Source organism: Bos grunniens, chromosome 7 (genome assembly GCF_055505025.1).
Source record: "Bos grunniens cultivar Pamir isolate PY7600 chromosome 7, Bosgru_T2T1.0, whole genome shotgun sequence".
In the NCBI taxonomy this organism is placed as follows: Eukaryota; Metazoa; Chordata; class Mammalia; order Artiodactyla; family Bovidae; genus Bos; species Bos grunniens.
The window spans coordinates 65,090,624-65,115,513 of record NC_141171.1 but is presented as its reverse complement, the minus strand read 5'-3'; the positions used below and the strand labels follow the sequence as shown (position 1 = coordinate 65,115,513).

Genomic DNA, 24,890 nt, shown 5'->3' with positions numbered 1-24,890 from the left:
CAGCTCCTGGTCTTGTTTTTGCTGGCTGTATAGAGCTTTTTACATCTTTGGTTGCAAAGAATATAATACATCTGATTTCGGTGTTGACCATCTGGTAATGTCCATGTGTAGAGTCTTCTCTTGTGTTGTTGGAAGAGGGTGTTTGCTATGACCAGTGCATTTTCTTGGCAAAACTCTATTAGCCTTCACCCTGCTTCATTCTGTACTCCAAGGCCAAATTTGCCTTTGTCTTATTCCAGGTGTTTCTTGACTTCCTACTTTTGCATTCCAGTCCCCTATAATGAAAAGGATATCTTTTTTGGGTATTAGTTCTAAAAGGTCTTGTAGGTCTTCATAGAACCATTCAACTTCAGCTTCTTCAGTGTTACTGGTCAGGGCATAGGCTTGGATTACTGTGATATTGAATGGTTTGCCTTGGAAACGAACAGAGATCATTCTGTTGTTTTTGAGATTGCACCCAAGTACTGCATTTCAGACTCTTTTGTTGACCATGATGGCCACTCCGTTTCTTCTAAGGGATTCCTGCCCACAGTAGTAGATATAATGGTCATCTGAGTTAAATTCACCCATTCCAGTCCATTTTAGTTTGCTGATTCCTAAAATGTCGATGTTTACTCTTGCCATCTCCTGTTTGACCACTTCCAATTTGCCTTGATTCATGGACCTAACGTTCCAGGTTCCTATGCAATATTGCTCTTTACAGCATTGGACCTTGCTTCTATCACCAGTCACATCCACAGCTGGGTATTGTTTTTGATTTGGCTCCATCCCTTCATTCTTGCTGGAGTTATTTCTCTACTGATCTCCAGTAGCATATTGGGTAACTACCCACTTGGGGAGTTCATCTTTCAGTGTCCTATCTTTCTGGCTTTTCATACTGTTCAATGCCAAAGAATGCTCAAACTACCGCACAATTGCACTCATCTCACATGCTAGTAAAATAATGCTTAAAATTCTCCAAGTCAGGCTTCAGCAATAAGTGAACCATGAACTTCCAGATGTTCAAGCTGGTTATAGAAAAGGCAGAGGAACCAGAGACCAAATTGCCAACATCCGCTGGATCATCAAAAAAGCAAGAGAGTTCCAGAAAAACATTTATTTCTGCTTTATTGACTATGGCAAAGCCTTTGACTGTGTGGATCACAATAAACTGTGGACAATTCTTCAAGAAATGGGAATACCAGACCACCTAAACTGCTTCTTGAGAAACCTGTATTCAGGTCAGGAAGCAACAGTTAGAACTGGACATGGAACAACAGACTGGTTCCAAATAGGAAAAAGAGTACGTCAAGACTGTATATTGTCACCCTGCTTATTTAACTTATATGCAGAGTACATCATGAGAAACACTGGGCTGGAAGAAGCACAAGCTGGAATTAAGATTGCCAGGAGAAATATCAATAACCTCAGATATGCAGATGACACCACCCTTATGGCAGGAAGTGAAGAACTATGAAAGTGAAAGAGGAGAGTGAAAATGTGGGCTTAAAGATAACATTCAGAAAACTAAGATCATGGCATCCAGTCCCATCACTTCATGGCAAATAGATGGGAAAACAGTGGAAACAGTGTCAGACTTTATTTTGGGGGGCTCCAAAATCACTGCAGATGGTGATAGCAGCCATGAAATTAAAAGATGCTTGCTCCTTGGAAGGAAAGTTATGACCAACCTAGACAGCATATTGAAAAGCAGAGACATTACTTTGTCAACAGAGGTCCATCTAGTCAAGGCTGTGGTTTTTCCAGTGGTCATGTATGGATGTGAGAGTTGGACTATAAAGAAAGCTGAGTGTCAAAAAACTGATGCTTTTGAACTGTGGTGTTGGAGAAGACTCTTGAGAGTCCCTTGGACTGCAAGGAGATCCACCCAGTCCATCCTAAAGGAAATCAGTCCTGGGTGTTCATTGGAAGGACTGATGTTGATGCTGAAACTCCAATGCTTTGGCCACTTGCTGTGAAGAGCTGACTCCTTGGAAAAGACCCTGATGCTGGGAAAGTTGAGGGCAGGAGGAGAAGGGGTCGACAGAGGATGAGATGGTTGGATGGCATCACCGACTCAATGGACGTGGGTTTGGGTGGACTCCGGGAGATGGTAATGCACAGGTAGGCCTGGTGTGCTGCAGTTTATTGGGTCCCAACGAGTCTGATACGACTGAGCGACTGAACTGAACTGAACTGAACTCTTCATGGGGTTCTCAAGGCAAGAATACTGAAGTGGTTTGCCATTCCCTTCTCCAGTGGACCAAAATTTCTACATATTAGATGGTTAAGAAGTACATAAAAACCACAGTAAATATGGCCCTTTTCCTTGCAAAAGACCAGAACTTTTGCTTGTGTGGATGGGCCTCAGGAAGATTGCATGTGAGTGTTATGGTGAGGTGGAAGGAGGCTTGTCTGAAGTTAGAGGAAAGTTGTAACACATCCATGTAGCTTATTATGGACATAGTGAAGTGATGCATCTGATGGCTGTGTGGAATTATTCATGTGTGCATTTTGTTTCTTGTAGAGGAAATTATACATAAGAAAATGAAAAATTTGTATTATGCTCAAATATGTATCATATATCCTAATATATCAATCATATTGAAAAAAAATCAACCTTTCAAAACAAGTGTTACAGCAGAACTGACTGTACCTGTCGGGCACTGAGAGGAAATTAAGGCAGAAATAAGGTAACCCAGAAGCCTTTAAACATGACGCTTTGATTTTTAAAAAGTTTTATTTATTTTTTAATTTTTTTAGTTAAATGGAAGATTCTTTAGAGGCTATCATGCTTTATAATTTTCAGAAGTTTTACACACATGGTGTCATATAATCCCCTGGTAACTCTTTTTCTCTTATCCCCTGCCCCTATACTGCCCCTCCCCACTTCCTCTCCCCACTATAGTTCCACAATAGAGGACAAACCACTAATTTGTTCTCTATATCTGTGAGTCTGCTTCTTTTTTTTTTAATTTGCTAGTTGTATTTTTTTAGATTCCACTTATAAGTGATATCATACAATATTTGGTTTTCTTTTACTAATTTTATGATGCCCTCCACGATTACCCAAGTTGCTACAAATGATGGTATTTTATTATTTTTTATGGCGGAGTATATTCCATTATATATAATAAAATATATACCACATCTTATTTATCCACTCATCTGTTGATGGACACTTAGGTTGCTTCCGTACCTTGGCAATTATACATCATGCTGCTTTGAATATTGGGGTGCAGTGTACTTCTCTTAACCCAGCACTATCACCTCTAGGAATTTAACCTAGGGAAATATTAAGAGATGTTGCCCATTAATAAATAAAAATTTTTTAGCATAGTGAAAAATTTTGAACAAGGTTAAGGCCAACCATATGAGATTGTTAAATTATGGCCATTCATTAACAAAACAGTATGTTGTTGTTAATAATCATTTTTCAAAAGGGCATATATATATATATATATATATATACACACACATATATAAATACATTTATTTAAGTAAAAAAATGTTGAGTTGGTTTAAAGGAAAGCATTATGTACATACTGGAACAGGTAGCACACAAACATGGTGAAGTCTTGGGAGTAGTGTTGAAATACTGACATTTAAAAAAGACTAGTCAGTCATATCAGGTCCAGATTTTTAGCCTGTAACCTATTGCTTATCTATTTATACTTTCAGAGAAGGCAATGGCAACCCACTGCAGTACTCTTGCCTGGAAAATCCCATGGATGGAGGAGCCTGGTAGGCTGCAGTCCATGGGGTCGCTAGGAGTTGGACACGACTGAGCGACTTCACTTTCATGCATTGGAGAAGGAAATGGCAACCTACTCCAGTGTTCTTGCCCAGAGAATCCCAGGGACGGGGGTGCCTGGTGGGCTGCTGTCTATGGGGTCGCACAGAGTCGGACACGACTGAAGCGACTTAGCAGCAGCAGCAGCAGCAGGTCTCATAGGTTATACAAATCTCCCAACCTCTTGGATTATAGAATTGAGGTTTCCTGAAGGCTGTTTAAAGAAATCTGGCATCCAATGATGAATCATTAAAAGGGCATATATTGATGAGAAAATATTCATGATGTATTACCAAAATTTGAAATGATCATTTCACAAGGCTCTTTATGGAATATCAATTTTATAAAACCAATAAATTACATATATATATAGCACAAATGTTGAAATGACACGTTAGCATTATCTTTTGGTAATGAGTTTATGCTTGCTTTATGTTTGTGCTTTCTTATTTTTCCCTAATATTTCAGCAGTGAATTTGTATTTTCTTAAAAAAAGATTATTTGTCTCATTTAAACTAAAAAAAGCACAGCTTGTCTTGATTCAGGATGCATTTGATGTCCCCAGGACCCATCTTTCATCTCAGCTTTCCCAGAGTACCTTCACAGTTGGGGTCCCCCTCTAGACCCTTGTGGGAGTTGGAAGGAGGCTGCTGACTCATGTCTAGAAGAAAAGAGTCTGTGTCTGTTTTTATAATGAGAGAAAAATATACCCAAGTTTTGAAAGAACATACAATGATTTTACTGATGGAACCAAGTCCTAGAAGTCAAAGACAGGAGTAGGATCCGGGCACCAGCAAGGAGATACACACAGACACATACACACAGACACAGGCATACACACACAGACACACACACAGGCACACACAGACAAACATGTAGAGACACACAGAGATACACATACAGACACACACAGAGATACACAGACACACACACAGGCACACACAGACACACATGCAGAGACACACAGATACACACAGAGGCACACACAGACAAACATGCAGAGACACACAGATACACACAGACACACACAGAGGTACACACAAACACGCATGCAGACACATACAGAGATACACACACAGACACATAGAGATACACACACAGACACACACAGGCACACATACAGACACACACAGAGATACACACACAGACACACACACAGACACACACACAGACACACATGCAGACACACATAGAGATACACACACAGACACACACACAGATACACAGACACACACACAGGCACACACAGACACACATGCACACACAGAGATACACACACAGACACACACAGACACACACACAGACACACACACAGACACACACACAGACACACACAGAGATACACAGACACACACAGGCACACACAGACACACATGCACACACAGAGATACACACACAGACACACACAGAGATACACACACAGACACACACAGACACACATACAGACACACACAGAGATACATACCCAGACACACACAGACACACACACAGACACACATGCAGACACACACAGAGATACACACACAGACACACATACACACAGATACACATACAGACACACACATAGATACATACACAGACACACAGAGGCACACACAGACACACATGCAGATACACACAGAGATACACACACACACACAAACACACATGGAGACACACACAGAGATACACACGCAGACACACACACACACACACACATTTTCTTTCCCCTCCAAGAGGACTTCTGTGTGTGTGACTATGGATAGACCGCTGTGTTTCCTCCTTGCTCTAATCGTCCTTGAGGCTCCAGAGACCCATATGCTAGCCTGATTACCATACGAGTCAGGGAAGTGTTTGGTATGTTTAATCTAAATCACTCTTTCTGGAAAACATAATACATTTTTTGATGTGTTTAACCTTTTGGAGAAATCGACTGGACATTATCTTTCAGCCACCAGAGTGCTGTTACATTAAATCTACCATCAGCATTCTCCAATAGGGTGGTCTGTCTCTTTTTAATTGTCCTGTGGAGTGATGATGATGATCTGGAGTAGAGAATGAACTGTGTCTAAATCACGAGGAAGGATGAAGGAATGCCACGTGTGGGAAGAGGCACTTCAGAGCTTGAAATTTTGTATCAAATGTGGTGACATCCTAGGGTCCTGCATTGGGTGATATTTCAGAAAGCCTATCACCATCATGTTGAATATTCATTAACATCAGCTTTGGTTTGTTGTACGTTTTCCATGTGCTCGAAGATTTGAAGGAAAGAAGGTAGTCTGGTGGGGACACAATATAGACCTGGAAGGAATGAGGTTTAATGGAGTTGTTGTTTATGTGTTAGTCAGAGGGCAAGGTCATGGCAGACATATCACCATAGTGACTCAAATGGTTGGTGGATCACCTGTATCTTAATCTGACTTTTTGAGGTTTTAAGATTTAGATGCTTGGGCTCCAAGATCTGAGTCAGAATCTCTGGGAGTGGCTCAGGATTTTAAATATGCATTCTTCTCTCTCTTTCTCTTTATGCTGATGTATTTGGCTTATTGGCAGAAGGTGTCCAGGGGAGGCTTCTTAGATGTGGCAGGTGGGAACTGAGCTTGATATGAAAAGATGGAGAAGAGCAGCATGCTTTCCCAGGTAGAGAGGAGCCAGACACAAAGGCGGAGAGGTATCTAAGCAAGGTCCACTCTGTGGGCAGTGAGAAAGGCGATGTGGATGGACCACATGGTTGGGGAATATAGATAAAACTGAGAAGGGCGTCTGAGACCTGGGTTGTAAAACCCAGAAGTTCTGTACCCTTTTTTCATTTGTGTGATGATACAGATTTAAAATTTGATGTTTCTAGGCACAGAACAATGTAATAAGCATATGTAGCTTTTGATCCCACCCCCCGCAACTCACACCCTGCCCGGCCAATGCAGAACTCAAATTTTCAGGGAGGTAAAGCCAATATTATCATACTCTTTTATTCTACTGTTCATAAGAGAATTTTACAAGCATGCAACAACAAAATGAAACACTGCAAGTTCTTTAAACATTGCAGTTTATAAGTAGAATGAATAAATTGACCAATGTTTTCACAATTAAACTTTACATTAGGAAAGGAGCTTTGGTTTTAGATATCCACTGTACTTCCAAAGAAGTATGTTTCATGAAAGAAAGGCATAAATAAGTTCAGTTATATATTATGTGGTTAAATAAAAGTCACATAATTTACCAGTTGCAACATAAAATTTATATGCTTGTTTTACAGCAGACTTTGCTTGCATCATGTGTAATGGCTCTGTTGATGCTCTGGATGTTCTTGTATCCTTATCTATGTGCAATGAGAAGAGAGAGAAACTGTTCATTCTTCTATCATCTCTCTCTGCTGTTTTCCAGGTCAGAAGGTACCTGACCTCCTCAGTGTTCAGGAGATGTCTTAGCCATTGGAAAGTTTATAAACCCCCTGGTCAGGCTGCTCTGTAGAGATGCTGGCATGACAAGCAGCTCCATTGTGTCTAGACCTGCATTATACTCATGAATTCTGGTTGGATGCCCATGTTCAAAGCTGAAGTGCATTTCCCCTGTCACTGGCAGCTTGATGGGGGTAACATGTCCTCCTGATGGTTCACTGAACTAGCTTTGGCAAATCTTTTATCTGAATTGCCTTTTGACTCCTCTCATTTCCTATATCTTGATGCATCATATCATAGATACTTAAATTCGGTGAAAGTTCATCAAGTGGTTATTACAAAATGAGGCTACCAAACAGAGATGTAATAATATGGTTTAACCTGTGAATAAAACTCTAAAAGGTAGAAGTCCCTGTCAAGTCAACTCCATAGCACTTCAGTAATTCCTAGTTGTAGAAAAATGAAGAGCACAGGTAGGAGGCTATGAGTCATGAAACCCCCACTTTGCTGGCTAAAAAACATCTACCTATTCATCTGTTGATGGACTTTTAGGTTGCTTTCATGTCCTGGCTATTGTAAATAGTGCTGTGATGAACATTGGGGTGCATGTGTCTTTTTGAATTGTGTTTTTCTTAGGGTTTATGTCCAGTAGTGGGGTTTCTGGGACATATGGTAGTTCTATATCTGGTTTTCTAAGGAACCTCCATACTGTTCTCCATAGTGGCTGCGTCAGTTTACATGCCCACCAAAAGGGCAAAAGGGTTTCCTTTTCTCCACACCCTCTCTGGGATTTATTGCTTGTAGTTCTTTCGATGATGGCATTCTGGCTGGAGTAAGGTGGTAGTCTCATTGTGGTTTTGATCTGAATTTCTCTAACGATTAGTGGTGTTGCACATCTTGGCCATCTGTATGATAGAGAGCTAGTGGGAAGCTGCTCTATAGCACCAGGAGCTCAGTTTGGTGCTCCGTGGTGACCTAGAGGAGTCGGATAGAGGGTGGGTTGGAAAGAGGTCCAAGAGGGGAGGTATATATGTATGCATATAGCTGATTCACTTCATTGTACAGCAGAAACTGACACAACCTTCTAAAGCAATTATACCCACCCCAATAAAAAACCACCCATTTTCCTCTAACTTGAAAAATTATATCACGGTGACTCAGTAACAGTGATTTACTTTGTTGTAAGATACCTTTGAGTTTAGCCTGATGTATATAATGAATACATCACTGGCAATCTCCAGTAGCTTAAGTGTTTTTCACACTATGATTCTTAGTGTTAAACCTGACAGCTGATGGAAACTACCTGCAGAATTGTGGTGGTTGGCAATGGGGGGTTCCCTGTAGGAATGTGACATGATAAAACTGATACGCTATCTAGGAAGTGCAGGATGAACTGAGGGTGAGGCTGGAACAGGAGACTCAGGAGAAGATAATTTCAGTAACCCAGGGGAAAAATGGTGTGCGTCCTCTTGGCTCTTGGTAGTGGGACTTGGAAAGAGGGGACATCTGAGAAGAGAAGGTAGACGTTTTTGGAGACCAGTAGGAGGACACAGACGGCGTCTGTAAGAGAGGAATATTTTCTAGTGGCGTCCTGTCTCCTGAGGAAGGTAAAAAGAACAAATCGAGGCAGTCATACGCTCTGTGTGGCAGCAAATAGTCGGTTTACCCTGGGGAGAGACATGAAAAACCTCTGCTTGCGGAGACTGCAAGTCATTTCCATCTCCTCGGGCTGAGTGAAAACCCCAGCTGTGTGATTTCTTAGCCAATTATGGGAACTTGCACAGCAAATGCAGTGCATTTAATGCAAGGCCACAAATCTAGGACAAATTTCTGCTTTGATTTCCTTATTTCATCTGCAATTTCCTTTTTACAGTTCTCACTTACAGGGACTTATGGTGGCATCAAGGAGGACTAAGAGGCAACTTCCTCTCGCATTTCTGTTTTCAGTCTTCTTCCTGAGATGCAGATGTTGGGTGACATGGTGGGTTTCTGTTGGAACCCTGCAGCCAGGGAACTGAGCCAGGCCCTAAAACAGGTGGGACTGGGGAAGGCAGGGTGGACACACTGTACTCGACTTCTCAGGGGCTGCTTTTCTACCAGGAAAGGAGCCTGGCCTGAGGTGTGGGGTCCTTTCATGCAAGGAGAAGTTGACCATGAAAAACTCAACACATTGTAAAAAGCGCCTGGGAATCTCTAAAATATTTGCTCCAAAGGCCTTCGCCATTATTTCATTACTGACTTTTCTCAGGGCCTGTTTGAGCCTCTTGTCTTGAACTGTAAGGATAGTGACTCCCACTGCCCCTGCCGTGTTCTGCTAACAGATTTGTTCTAGGTGAGCTTCAGTCCATGTGATCGCGAAGAGTTGGACACGATGCAGCGACTAACAAACACACACATGATTTACTTAGATCGTCTGACACTCTGACTGTCCGTGGGTCTGAATTCTGATATCTCTGGCCAGTGCAAAATTGTTTGTTCCTCCACCAGCAGAGAGGAAGGAGCTGCTGCTTCATTCTCTTCTCTAAATTGGGCATTTGTTCGCTTAGTTGTATCCAACTCTTTGTGACTCCATGGACTACAGCCAGTCAGGTTCCTTTGCCCATGGTATTTCCCAGGCAAGAGTACTAGAAGGAGTTACCATTTCCTCTTCCAGGGGATCTTCCCGACCCAGGGATCAAACACATGTCTCCTGCATCACAGACGGATTCTTTACTGCTGAGCCACTGGGGAAGCCCCATCTCTAAATTCCCACCTTCTAAAATAATAATAATAATAAGTGACTTCTAGAACTACATTCAAGAAGAATATTAAAACAGGAAGGATCTGTCTTCCTACCCAGGTAATAGTGGGAACAGGGGTGTTACTCTCTAGCCCAGGGTGTCCTGAGTGAGCATCTCTGAATATAGGCTGAAAAACAGCTCCCCAAAGATATGTTCATATTCTAATTTCTGGGACCTATAAATATTATTCTACTTGAAAACACAAAACTCTTTGCAAATGTTATTACATTAGAAATCTTGAGATGAGCATATCATCTTGGAATATACGGGTGGCCTTCAATCCAAGCACAAGTGTCCTCATAAAAATGAGACAGAGGGAGCATTTATGTATATGAAAGAGGAGGGGGCAATGTGGCCACAGAGGAAAAGACTGAAATGATGGGGCCACAAGCCCAGGAATGCTGACAGCCACCTGGGCTGGAGGAGGCAAGGAATGAGTTTTCCCTTAGAGGCTCTGGAGGAAGTGTGGCCTTGCTGACACTTGATTTCAGCTTGGTGAAGCAGATTTCAGACTTCTGGGCTCTAGAACTATGAGAGAATAAATTTTTATAGTTTTAAGTTTGTTGCAGCTTGTTACAGTAACCCAGAAAATGGAAACAGTTACAAAGCTGTTTTTTCAGCACTTGGCTTTAATAAGGGTCCTGATCTGTAACTATGGGAATAACACAGAAAATTGGGTAGAGTGGAAGATGCAGGAAATATATCTAATGCCCTGGTCTTTAGAGAATCTGACAGATGTGAAAGCAACAACTTGAGGTCATTTGATGTCCAACCATTTTTCTATTCCCTGTAACAACTGAGTACCCATTATGATCCAAGCACTTGGCCAGATCCAGATTTGTGGCCTTTCCCAAAGCATCTTTTTCTGTAATTCAAACCTATCTTACCTGATCAAGACCTTGAATTTATATCACATGGATGAGCCTCGTGGATAAGAAAATATAAAAAAGACGGGCTGATAAGGATAGCTGAACTTGTAAGGGAACTACTATGCCATTCCTTTCTTCCCCAGTCAACTCTGTGGCCAAATTTCAAGATTGCTGGGAGACATATCAATAACCTCAGATATGCAGATGACACCACCCTTATGGCAGAAAGCAAAGAAGAACTAAAGAGCCTCTTGGTGAAATTGAAAGAGGAGAGTGAAAAAATTGGCTTAAAACTCAACATTCAGAAAACGAAGATTGTGGCATCCGGTCCCATCACTTCATGGCAAATAGATAGAGGAAACAATGGAAACAGTGACAGGCTTTATTTTTTGGGGCTCCAAAATCACTGCAGATGGTGACTACAGCCTTGAAATCAGAAGACACTTGCTTCTTGGAAGCAAAGCTGTGACCAATCTAGACAGCATATTAAAAAGCAGAGACATTACTTTGCCAACAAAGGTCCGTCTTGTTAAAGCTATGGTTTTTCCAGTGGTCATGTATGGATGTGAGAGTTGGACTATAAGGAAAGCTGAGCACTGAAGAATTGATGTTTTTGAACTCTGGTGTTGGAGAAGACTCTTGAGAGGCCCTTGAACTGTAAGGAGATCCAACCAGTCCATCCTAAAGGAAATCAGTCCTGAATATTCATTGGAAGGACTGATGCTGAAGCTGAAACTCCAATACTTTGGCCACCTGATGTGAAGAGCTGACTTATTTGAAAAGACCCTGATGCTGAGAAAGATTGAAGGTGGGAGGAAAAGGGCCCAACAGAGGATGAGACTCAATGGACATGAGTTTGGGTAACCTCCGGGAGTTGGTGATGGACAGGGAGGCCTGGTGTGGGTCCATGGGGTCGCAAACAGTCAGATATGACTGAGCAACTGAACTGAACTGAATAGAAAACAATGATTAAGTCTTGTGCTGAAATCAGCCTCTTGGTGGTGGAAGAGCAGGAAATACACAGCCTTGGGTAACAGAAAGATTCCAGGTCAAACCAGAGTCAGTCTGGGGCAATGGGTATTTAAAAAAAAAAAAAAGAAAGAAAGCTATAGCCACATTGGTAAAATCTAATCCAGGCCACCAAGGAGAACTATGACTGTTCTAAAGACAGAAGGAAGGGAGCGAGGAGGGGCATGATGGAGACTGGGGCTCTGCACTAGCTGAGGGAAAGTCCTTTGGGTCATAAGAACATCTGCCTAGCAGCCGGGGCCAGTGGAAGATTTCGTTAGGGTTTATTCACCACGTTTACAGGCTCATTCAGAAGCAAGGAGGTATGGCAGCAAGAGAGTTGCATTTGCAAACACACCAAGTCCACCCGAAGTCTTTTTCCAGCTGGAAAGCCCATGGAAATAGTTTGGAATGGGTCTCATTTAAACTGGCTAGTGTTTTTCACTCTGAGTCTGAATTTTTGCACCTGGAGTGAAAGGTTTGCATTAGAGAACTTTAACTCTACAGCACTAGAAAATTTAAACTGTCATATTTGAGAGGGACATTATAGATCACCTTGTCCATTCCAACTGATCCAACAGATCAGAAGCCTGAGGCTCAGATTATGGCAATTACTTATCCAAAGCCACATATCAAGGTATTGGTGAAGGTAGTATTAGAATCTAGCATATGGGGCTTCAGGACCAGGTTCTCCAGTATCCTATATGGATTTTTGAAGGGATGGATTTCCGGGTTTCTGTAAACCACCCAAATTTATATGTCAAAATTTTGTGAATATCTGTACATTTTTTAAAAGAAAGGAAGCCATTTCTGGACATCACATTAAAGGTTAAGGACTTTTCAAAAAGCCATCCATCAGTTAATTCAACAGATTTATTGTGTCTCTGCTGCTGATCAGACCCTCTTTGGAACACTTTGAGCAGTAGGCAGAGGAGGCAGAAGTCCCTGCTTTCAAGGAGCTTGTATGTTACACATTTAATGAGTAAAATATACTGTATGTCAGGTGGTGATAGGTGTATGGAGAAAAATAAACCAAGGGCAGGGAGTCCAGGGGGCCAATTCTGTTTTACTTGAATTGGAATGAAATATTCCCCACAAGTGCCAAGACTCCTTGCCCTGAGGATCGGGAGCACAGCACCATGAAGGAACGTGGCATGCTGTGCTATGGCCATTTTACAAGGGGGCAGCCCGAGGCAGAGGTGGTGTCCTCAAAGAGCCCGTGATCCTGTTCACTTGTTCATTGTCAGAGATGCCTGTGCCGGGAAAGTGAGAAATTCATTGTCTTAAGCCTCCTGAGGCTGGTTGCTGGGCCATGATCACTTACAGGAGGCCCCATGCTGTCTGCTGCACAAGGTAGTGATGGTTTCTGTGTCAGCATTATTTATGACCTGCTGCATCACTGCATCCCAGGGAGGGGGGGAAGACAGGGCAGCCAGAGAGGCAGCAGCAGCCGTTGATGGAAGTTCTGGGTTTGAGGATAAATAAAGGATAACCTTTCAATGGCCTGTGCTGCTTCTTTTTCAAAGCATTTTGAGCTTGATTTGATCTTCACATGGTTCTTAGAGGCATGGCAGATATGGTTAATCCCGTTGTGAAGCTTTATCATCCAGCACACAGAGGGGTATGGGGTTGTACGGCAGGTTAGAAGCAGGGCTGAGGATTAGAGCTCAGATCCTCGCCTCCTCCATCTGTAGCCTTATTTCATCCCTGTCTCCTTTCTTTCTCTGATCATCCACATTGAATCCAGCAGCAAATCCTTCTCCTTGGAATTATATCTAGAATCTGACCACCTCTGATCATCTGACCACAACTGCCCTAGACCAGAGCACTGTTATCTCTTGCATGGACTATTGTGATAAATGGCTGGCTGGCCTTCATGTTGCGACGTTTTCTTCCTACCTCAAGGTCCAGTCCATCCTCCACTCAGAAGCTCAATAGCCAAGAGTGACTCTTTATTTTTTTTTAATTTTTTAAAAGGTTTTTTTTTGATGTGGACCATTTTAAAATTCTTTATTGAATTTGTTACAGTATTATTTTTGGTTTATGTTTTGGTTTTCTGGTCATGAGGCATATGGGGTCTTAGCTGCCCAACCAGGGATGGAGCTCACATCCCCTGCATTGAAGGGTGAAGTCTTAACCACTGGACCACCAGGAAAGTCCTTGACTGTCTTAAATATATGTCATATCAAGTTCTCTGCCTACCGCCTACCCCCACATCCCCAGTAGCTTTCCATCTGTCAGAATAAGAGCCAGAGTTCCTTCCAAGGCCCAGAAGGCCCTACATCATCTCACCTCTTGCTCCCATTTTTGCCTAATTTTCCCCTCTTCTGTCTCTTACTCCCTCTTCTCCAGTCACATTGGCTCTGCTATTCCTCGAATTTGACAAATGCGTTACCATTTGGGAGCCTTTGTGCTTTCTCTTCCTTCTTCCTGGGAGTTCTTTCTCCAGAGATTTCTATGCCATTTCTTTTACTTTAGTCATGTCTCTGGGGCTTCCCTGGTGGCTCAGCAGTAAAGAATCTGCCTGCAATGTAGGAAACAGGGGTTTGATGCCTGGGTTGGGAAGATACCCTGGAGGAAGCCATGGCAACTCACTCCAGTGTTTTCTTGCCTGGAGAACTCCATGGACAGAGGAGCCTGGCAGGCTACAGCCCATGGGGTCACAGAGTTGGACATGACTGAAGTGACTTAGCATGCAAGTCTCTCTGCTCAGAGACTTGTCACACCATTTAGTATAAAACAGCAGCTTCTGCTACTCCCTATCCCCTGACACTGCTTTATTTTTCTTCATTGCATTTATCAGTACCTGGTGAGGTATGATCACTGTTCATTTTGTAAGTAGCTTTCCCAATAGAATGTAGCCTCCGTGAGGGTGGTGACTCTGCGTAATCACTATTCACGCACCAGTGCTCCATAGTGTTGGGCACATGGTAGGTACATTTATTTGTTACATGAATGAAAAAATATCCCTCTAACCAAGAGCATTTTCTTTTAGTTTTAAAAATTATATAGCATTTTTATTCTGTGAAAACTTACAATCCATATAAGGTATGTATGAGTCTCTATGAACTTGAGTAATAAACTAAACTCCCTAATTCTTTTAAAAATTTTTAGTTTTTAATTGGTGGAAAATTGCTTTACAATTTTGTGTTGATTTCTGCTGTACACCAACATGAATCAGTCATAATTATATATATATATATATTCCCTCCCTCCCTCCCTTCCCCCATCCCACCCCTCTAGGCTATCACAGAGTGGGACTGGGCTCCCTGAGTTATCACAGAGCTGGGCTCCCTGTGTTATTTAGCAACTTGTGACTAACTGTTTACACGTAATAGTATATATATGTTGATGCTATTTTCTCAATTCATCCGGCCCTCATCTTCCCTCTCTGAGTCCACAAGTCCATTCTCTGCTAGATCCATCAGTACCATTTTTCTGGATTCCATATATATGTGTTAATATACAGTACTTGTTTCTCTGTTTCTGACTGACTTACTCTGTATAAGAGGCCAAGAGCATTTTTTTTTGAGGATGTTTAATGATGTTGGAAATGAGGATGTAAGAGGCTGTATGAGTCTGCTCTAGCTGCCATAAAAGAATACCACAGACTGGGCGGCTTAAACAACAGAAATTTATTTTCTCACAGTTCTAGAGGATAGAAGTCCAAGATGAAGGTATCAGCACTATTGGGTTGTGGTTGCAGCTCTTCTCTTGGCTTGCTGATAAAGCCTCCTTGCTGTATCCTAACATGGCCTTTTCTCTGCATGTGTAGATGGAGAAAGAGTTCTCTGGTGTCCCTTTTCTCTTATAAGTACACCAGTTGTATTGGAATAGAATCCCACCTTTATGACCTCATGTAACCTTACTTACCCCCTTGAAGGCCGTATCTCCAAATATACACATTGGGGTTGGAGTTTCAACATGTAAATTTATTTTTTTTTTTTGGTGAGGGGATACAGTTCAGTCTATAACAGAAGCTAACATTTATTAATCACCCACTTTGTGCCAAACAAACACTGTGTAAAACACTTTATACAGTTTCTCATCTAATTATTAGCCATATTTTACAAACAAACTGAGGTTAGCAGAAAGATTACCTAATTTGATCAGTACAGTTCAGTTCAGTCGCTCAGTCGTATCCAACTCTTTGCGACCTCGTGGACTGCAGCACACCAGGCCTCCCTGTCCATCACCAACTCCTGGAGCTTACTCAAACTCATGTCCATTGAGTCAGTGATGCCAGCCGACCATCTCAGCCTCAATTCTTTGCTGCTCAGCTTTCTTTATAGTCCAACTCTCACATCCATACATGACCACTGGAAAAACCATAGCCTTGACTAGATGGACCTTTGTTGGCAAAGTAATATCTCTGCTTTTAATATGCTGTCTAGGTTGGTCATAGCTTTTCTTCCAAGGAGCAAGCATCTTTTAATTTCATGGCTGCAATCACCATCTGCAGTGATTTTGGAGCCCCCAGAAATAAAGTCTGCCACTATTTCCTTACCTATTTGCCATGAAGTGATGGGACCAGATGCCATGATCTTAGTTTTCTGAATGTTGAGCTTTAAGCCAACTTTTTCACTCTCCTCTTTCACTTTCATCAAGAGGCTCTTTAGTTCTTCACTTTCTGCCGTAAGGGTGGTGTCACCTGCATATCTGAGGTTATTAATATTGCTCTGACAATCTTGATTCCAGCTTGTGCTTCATCCAGTCCAGCATTTCTCATGATGTACTCTGTTGCTGCTACTGCTGCTAAGTCGCTTCAATCGTGTCCGACTCTGTGCGACCCCAGAGTTGGCAGCCCACCAGGCTCTGCCGTCCCTGGGATTCTCCAGGCAAGAACACTGGAGTGGGTTGCCATTTCCTTCTCCAGATGTACTCTGCATATAAGTTAAATAAACAGGGTGACAATATATAGCCTTGACATACTCCTTTTCCTATTTGGAACCAGCCTGTTGTTCCATGCCCAGTTCTAACTGTTGCTTCCTGACCTGCATACAGATACACAAAGGTACTAAATAGAGAAGTTGAATCTTGGACCAAGACCTGATTCTAAAGCCTGATCTTTGATTCATTTATAGTCTACAGCCATCTATTTCATTTGGAAGACATGATGGAAGTAGGTTCCTTGAAAAGTTTTTGAGCTTTTCCATTAGATTCTCCCATTTTCCTTGCCCAAGTCAAATATTTTCTTATTTTCAGAAACAATTGGGATTTAGTTATTTTTTTTTTCAACATGTATTCATAGAGAACTATTGTTTCAAGAAAGTATATGAAATGCTGTGGGGGATATAGAGAAAAAGTATATTTTTTAGGATAAAGTAGGTTATGTTGAAGTAACAATGACAAAATATCATGGACTTAACATGCAGTTTATTTCTCATTTATGCTCCATGCCCAATAGGGGTCAGTGGCAAATTCTGTTCCTCACTCTGCATCCAGCCTCAGCCACACTGTTAATCAGGGCCCCAGACTATGGAGACTCTGCCATCTTGTATCTGTACCATTTGAAACAATGGTCTCTGTGATTACTATGGGAAAAGACAGAAGACAGGGACCAATGCATTTACCTGCCAAATAGACACACCATCAAAATTTCCCATAATTTCAGAAAGTTCCCTGATGTACTCTTCTTTTCAGTTCCCCACTACTGTACTTTCTAACAGGAACAACCATTTTCTAGTTTCTATTGCTACAATTTAGTTTTGCCTAAATTTCCTTTGAAGGAAACCTTGCAGCTTTTCTTTGTGTCTGGCTTCTTTTTTAGCATAATGGTTTTGAGATTCATCACTGTGTGACTGTCAGCAGTTTGCTTCCTTTGATCGCTTGTGTATAGTGTGAATTAATCTTAGCCAGATGATCGTATATTTATCTCTAAAGATGCATGAATTATAAGGTTAGCCCTTGGCCAAAACTAGATAATATAATAACTGGAGATAAATGATGTTTTATAACCATGTGCATGTGAGTAGTTTTGGGCCAAGGTTTATCAGCCTGTCTGTTTCACTTACTAATAATAATTGGATTTATGGTTTGCATCTGATTTTTGATGGAGCCTGGGGAGGGTTGACAGTAGAGGCTGGGCATATAGTTGTATTGTACCTAGTTGATCAGTTCACTTTAAGAAACTCCTACTCCAAGCAGACTTTTGGCTTCCTGGTTCTGAGATTCTTTGCATGCATACTGGTGGTGGTTTGAGAACTGGAGACAATGGAGGTCTTGGGCAATCCAACAAGATAACAGAAAGGTAAAGAGGTCTGTACCTGAGAGGACCTGTCAATGCTGCTTGTATCCTTTGCTATGTCAAGGTTGTTTCCTAAGGATAGACTGTTTGAGTGCTGAGCATCCTTTTAACAATCAAGCCGTTTAAAGTAATTAACATGTTATTAACATTGCTGAGTAGCATTTCATTGCATGGATACACTGTAATTTGTTTATTCACTCACCTGTTTCAACATTCTAGTTCCAGGCTATTATGAATAATGGTGCTATGAAAATTCTTGTACAAATCATTTTGAGGACTTATGTTTTCATCTCTTAGAAAATGCCTATTAGTTTATATTATTTATTGTTGCATAACAAATTACTATAAATGTACTGGTTTAAAATAACACATATTATCTCAGTTTCTGTGGATCTAAAATCTGGGTACTGCTTCACTAGATTCTCTGTTCCAAAGTCTCTTACAAACCTGCAATCAAGGTGTCAGCTAGGGCCAGAATCTCATCTGAAGGTTTGATTGAGGAATGATCCATTTCCAAGCTCACATACTTGGCAGGATTCAGTTACTAGAGGCTGTTGAACTGAGGGCCTAGTTCTTAGCAGGCTGTTAGCTGGAGGCTATCCTCAGTTCCTTGCCGTGTGGGTCTCTCTCATTTTGATTTATGAAAATATATACACTGAGAAGGCAACAGAGAAAGCCTGTTAGCAAGATGGAAATGAGAGCCTTTTGCCATCAAATAATGGAAGCCAAGTCACTTCAATGTTGCTATATTCCATTGGTTAGAAGCAAGTTACTCAAGGCGAGAAAATTATACAAGCTATGAATAGCAAGGAATAAGAGATTATTGGAGACCATCTTAAAGTCTGCCTACTGAGTTACTGAGTTAAATTTCTGGGTTACAGAATAGGTGCATAAGTAAATAACTGTACAGAAAACTGCCAAGCTATTCCCTAAAGTGTTGTTCAGTCGCTCAGTCATGTCTAACTCTTTGCAACCCCACGGACTGCAACATGTCAGGCTTCCCAGTCCTTAACCATCTCCCAGATCTTGCTCAAACTCATGTCCATTGAGTTGGTGATGCCATCCAACCATCTTGTCCTCTGCCATCCCCTTCTCCTCCTGACCTTTTCCAGTGAGTCAGCTCTTCACATCAAGTGGCCAAAGTATTGGAGCTTCAACTTCAGCCATCAGTCCTTTCAATGAATATTCAGGACTCGTTTCCTTTAGGATTGACTGGTTTGATCTTACAGTCCATGGGATTCTCAAGAGTCTTTCCAACACCACAGTTTGAAAGCATCAGTTTTTCAGTGCCCAGCCTTCTTTACGGTCCAGTTCTCACATCCATACATGACTACTGGAAAAACCATAGCTTTGACTCTATGGACTTTTGTTGACAAAGTGATGTCTCTGCTTTTTAATATGCTGTCTAGGTTTGTCATAACTTTTCTAAGGAGCACCCATTTTCTATCATTATATTCCTTCCTAAGTGAAGTGAACTCACTCAGTTGTGTCCGACTCTTTGCGACCCTGTGGACTGTAGCCAGCCAGGCCTTCTCTGTCCATGGGATTTTCCAGGCAAGAATGCTGGAGTGGGTTGCCATTTCTTCCTTCCAAGGAGCAAGCATTACTCTTTACTAAAGCAGTTGTATCATTAGGCATTCCCAATAGCAACATATGAGAGTTCCAGTTGCTCCACATTCTTTTAAACACTTGGTACTATCAGACATTTTTCTTTTAATCTGTCTGGTGAGTAAGAAATGGTATGCCATTGGAGATTTAATTTACATTTCTCTTATATATAATGAAGTCGAGCATGTTTTAATTTACTTATTGGCATGTATGTGTATACACACACACACTTTTGGGAAGGGTCCAAATTATTTGCCTTTTTAGGGGCTGGCTCTTCTTCCCCTTATTGATTTGTAAGGATTCTTTCTATATTTTGGATATAAGTCTTTTGTCAAATTACTATTTTGCAAATATTGTCTCCTAGTCCCTAGACAGTATTTTTACTTTCTTAATGGTGTCTTTTGAGTTTATGTTGATATATCAACATATAAACATGGTTTTTGTTACAAAGTTTTTACTGTTGACAAATTCAGTCTACCATATTTTTTTTTTTATTATTAGTGCTTTATCTACCCCAAGGTCATGAAAATATCCTGTTTTTTTCTAGAAAGTTTATAGTGTTATGCTTTTGTGTTGATTTTTAAGTATTGTATAAAGAAGGAAGTACAGGTTCATTTTATTTTTTATATGGATGTTCATTCATTTTAGCACTACTTGTTGAAAAGACTGTCTCCTCCACATTGAATTACTTTAGCATCTTTGTCAAAAATCAGTTGGCCATGTGTGTTTAGGTCTATTCTGGATCTCTCTCTTCTGTTTTAGTGATCTTTTTTTTTTTTTTTAAATAAAGTTTTTTTTAATCCTAGCACCTATTCCACATTGTCTTGATTTCTTTAGTTTTTGTAGTAGATCTTCAAATCAGAAAGTATAAATCCTACAGCTTTTTTCTGTATTTTTTCAGATTTTTTTTTTATTTTTAAACTTTACAAAATTGTATTAGTTTTGCCATATATCAAAATGAATCCACCACAGGTATACATGTGTTCCCCTTCCTGAACCTTTTGGCTAATCTAGGTTCCTCATATTTTTATATAGAATTAGTTTGTCAATTAAAAAAAAAGCCTATTTGGTGTTAATTGAATCTATACTGATCAATTTGAGGGGAAATTAACATCTTAAAAATATTATTTTCTAAACCATGGGAATGATATAGTTAACTCTTTTTTTGTTTTTAGCCAATGCTTTGTAGTTTTCAATATACAGCTATTCATTCTTTCAATTAAACTTACAGTTGTTCTTCAATATATGGTATTGGGTAGCATGGAATTAGGTCCAGGACCCTGGGCCCATTAAACTTCAGGGATGCTCGTGTCCCTTATTCATTTAAAATGTCATAGTACAGTTGACTTTTCCTACTCATATGTTCTGCATTTGTGGATTCAACCAACCCAGATCGAATTCCATGTTTGGTTGAATCCCAGGATATGGACCCAGCAGATAGGAATATACTCAATCCTCACTTTGTGTGTTGCTTTTTGGATTCTATTATAAATGGTATTACTTTAAATTTTAGTTCTTTATACTAATGTACAGAAATATAATTTTTTCCCTGTCATTTTATTTTTGAACTTTGCTAATAAGTTCATTTCATTTACTAGTTCTAATAGAATTTTGCTGATTCCTTGATATTCTCTGTGTAAAAAATCATATTGTTTGTGAGTAAAGATAGATTTATTTCTTTTCATCAAAACTTTGTGCCTTTTTTTTTTTCCTGCCTATTGCTATAAATAGCTGTCCCAACACAATGGTGAATGGACGTGTGAGAACAGACATCTTTTCCTTTTTCTCAATCTTAGATTGAAAGTATTCATTATTTCACCATTAAATAAGAAACTGTAGTTTTTTGTTATTTTTTGGTTAGATGGCCTCATTTAGATTGATGAACTATTCTCCTATTGCTAATTTATAGAGGGTTTTTATCCTTAATGAGTGTTAACTTCTCTTGAATGCTTTTTCTGCTTACATTGAGGTGATACATGTCATCTTTTCATTTATTTTATTTTTTTTAATTTAATTTTATTTTTAAACTTTACAATATTGTATTAGTTTTGCCAAATATCGAAATGAATCCACCACAGGTATACCTGTGTTCCCCATCCTGAACCCCCTTCCCTCCCCCCTCCCCATACCCTCCCTCTGGGTCGTCCCAGTGCACCAGCCCCAAGCATCCAGTATCGTGCATCGAACCTGGACTGGCGACTTGTTTCATACATGATATTATACGTGTTTTCATTTATTTTTGCTAACATTTTAAAAATTGAAGTATAGTAGATTTATGATATTTCAGGTGTACAGCAAAATGGTTCTGTTTTATATATTTATAAATAAGAATATATTTATATTCCTTTATTAGCTTGTTTTCCCTCATAGATTAAAGTAAAATAAGTGTTAGTCACTCAGTTGTGTCTGACTCTTTGCGACCCCATGGACTGTATAGCCCACCAGACTGCTTTTTCCATGGAATTTCCCAGGCAGGAGTACTGGAGTGGGTAGCCATTCCCTTCTCTAGGGGAATCTTCCTAACCCAGGGATTGAACCTGGGTCTCCTGCATTGCAGGCAGATTCTTTACCATCTGAGCCACCAAAGAATCCCTATAAGTTGTTACAAGTTACTGAATAGTTCCTTTTCTATACAATAGGTTCCTAATTTATCTCTTCCCTCTTCCCCTTCTCCCCCTTGGTAACCATAAGTTTGATTTCTATGTCTGTGAGTCTGTTTCTGTTTTGTAAATAAGTTCATTTGGATCAATTTTAAGATTACTCACATAATATTATGCAGCATTTATCTTTCACTTAGCATAATGCTCTCTAAATTCATCCACGTTGTCACAAATGACAGGATCTTCTTTTAAAAGGCTGAATAATATTCCATTGTGTGTGTATCACGTCTTCTTTATCCATTCATCTGTTAATGGACATTTAAGTTGATTCCGTCCTTGGCTATTGTGAATAATGTTGCATTGAACGTGAAGTGGCAGATATCTCTTTGAGATAATGATTTTGTTTCTTTTGGCTGTATACCCAGGAGTGGAATCCTGGATCAGAAGGTAGTTCTATTTTTAATTTCTTAAGAAACCTCTATGCTATTTTCCTTAATGGCTATACTAATTAACAGTCCCACCAGCAGTACATGAGGGTTCCCTTTTACTCATATCCTCATTGAATTACTTTATAGATGAGGAAACCAAGGTACACAGAGGTTAAATAACTTGTTCAAATATCACATAGCCAGGAAGTGACTAGGAGAGTGACAGAGGCCAAGTCCCTTGACTTCTATCCCAGAACTCTGGTCGTACCACACAAAGTACAGGAGGAAGCCTGTCCCCATTCACCTCTCACTTGTAGAAGTGGGTGGCATCATTGTGTCCATATGTGAAATACTGGCAGTATATGTTACCGAAGGCCCCGTGGGTGGCAGAAATGTCCTCACCTGGGAGGTAGCCTTCCAGCCACTACTTGTGGTGACATTTACAGATGAGACACATTTTCTTAGCAAATAAGAACCTAATGGATTAGGTCTTATCTAATTATGCATTCTGCATTCAGCGATGCCTCTCCCTGCCTAGTGCTGCTGGCATAATTAAACTTAATGTACTTTTAATGATGTCTTCTTAGCTCAAGCATTCACATATGATTAGCCTCAAAGAGGGGGATGAGCTGTTGCAGGTCTAGGGGGTATTCTCCACGATGCCCCTCCTAAGACTCAGGTTCAGATATAAATGAATCATCAACTTTGAGGTTTGCAGATGTTAGCTTGCGGGTAAAGATGGGTTGTAATGCCAGTCACCCTTACTTGAGCCAGTAAAATAGCATCTTTTTCTAGTTTGGGTTAAATTCCAGGTGTCAGGTCCTGGAAACCAGTATGAGTTGTAAATTTTGTTTTGCTTTGGATGTGAGTGTTTGGCTGGCCAATGAGTAAAGAAAAAGTCAGGGAAACAGTGGAAACAGAACATCGTGTTGGAAGTCAAGATACTGGGTTCTAGCGAGTAACTCTTTGAACTTTACTTTCTCTCTCTGTAAAATGGGAGGGTTAAACTAGATGATACTTATGATTCCCTTCAGCTCTTTAAATATGGTCTCTCTGCTACCAGCCTCTCCCCCACCTCCAATCCATCCTCCTTCTGACCTCAACTAGTATCAGAAATCTCTCATCACAGTAAAAGTGCCAGTATTTGTTAAGTATTTACTGTACAATAGACATTCCTTGTTTCACTTCACGTTCAACAGCCCAGTGAAGTTTGATGTTTAGTCGTTTTTACTGAAGAGGGGGCTATGATTAAGATGAAAAGATTTTCCCAACTCAGACACTGGGGAAGTGGTGAGGAGCAGTCTGTAATTGTCCAAGTGCCACATCTTTTCTCACATGTTCACTGGGGCCAACAGAAGAAAGTGGAGGCTGAGGCAGGCAGGCATGGCTCTCATGCTCCTGTCCCAGTTGAGTATTTCTAGCCTTGTACACTGTTGCCACTGGCACACGCCCTTCAGTGCCAGTCTCTTCAGAGCTCTTCACACGTACCCTGGTACTCAACGCCTGTATCTCCTTCCTTCCTTTTATGTTCACACAGTATATAATAGTTCCCTGACCAGGGATCGAGCCTGAGCCCCCCTGCAGTGAAAGCGTGAAGTCCCAACCACTGGACCACCAGGGAAATCCCAGCCCCTGTGTTTTCACTCAGGCTTTCCCCTCTGCTTGTTCTGCCCTTCCGCCCTGTATTATCCCAGCTCAGATTCAAGTACCCATTTAGGTAGGTCTTGCCTCTGCCAAGATTCCTTTCCCAATTGTTCCTGTTTCCTTCCTCTTGTTTTTAAAGCACTTTAACTCTGTTGCTAACACAAAAAAGACTTTGAAGTGTTATAATTGAGTTGTTTCTGTATGTCTCTATTGCCTAACTTGATTGTGAACTGCAGAGGATGAAGAATGTTAATTATGACTCTCTTCTTCCCCAGCACTTGATAGAGAATTCTGTGCTTATCACATGGTTGGCTCTGATGAAGGGTGATATTCATGATACTTAACAAGTGGTATGATGTGTGCACTGATGCGTGAGAATGGACTCCAGATGTACTGGTGAGTCCGTGTGGAATATCACCCCTCCCCTAATGTATAGGGAATTGAAACCATCAATGGAAGGACTGCTAGATGGATTCCTTCTTAGTTCCCTTTCAGTCTACTGTACTGCCTTCAAAATGATCCCCTGCATGCCCTTTTCCAAGGCAATCTCCCTTCCA

The 24,890-nt window shown here is 40.8% G+C and overlaps 1 long non-coding RNA gene across 18 annotated transcripts in view; it reads left to right on the top strand.

Annotated features, from left to right (window-relative positions):
• LOC147369719 (uncharacterized) overlaps nucleotides 1–24,890 on the top strand; it is a 355,762-nt gene that overhangs the window by 55,430 nt on the left and 275,442 nt on the right. For 2 of the 18 annotated variants that reach the window (XR_015167821.1, XR_015167820.1), the window contains exon 3: nucleotides 24,609–24,729. The exons of 14 other annotated variants lie outside the window; for them this stretch is intronic. This is a non-coding gene — a long non-coding RNA (uncharacterized LOC147369719). Of the gene's footprint in view, nucleotides 1–24,607; nucleotides 24,730–24,890 lie in introns of those variants that run through there. 2 more of the 18 variants (XR_015167811.1, XR_015167813.1) reach the window with 1 other exon arrangement.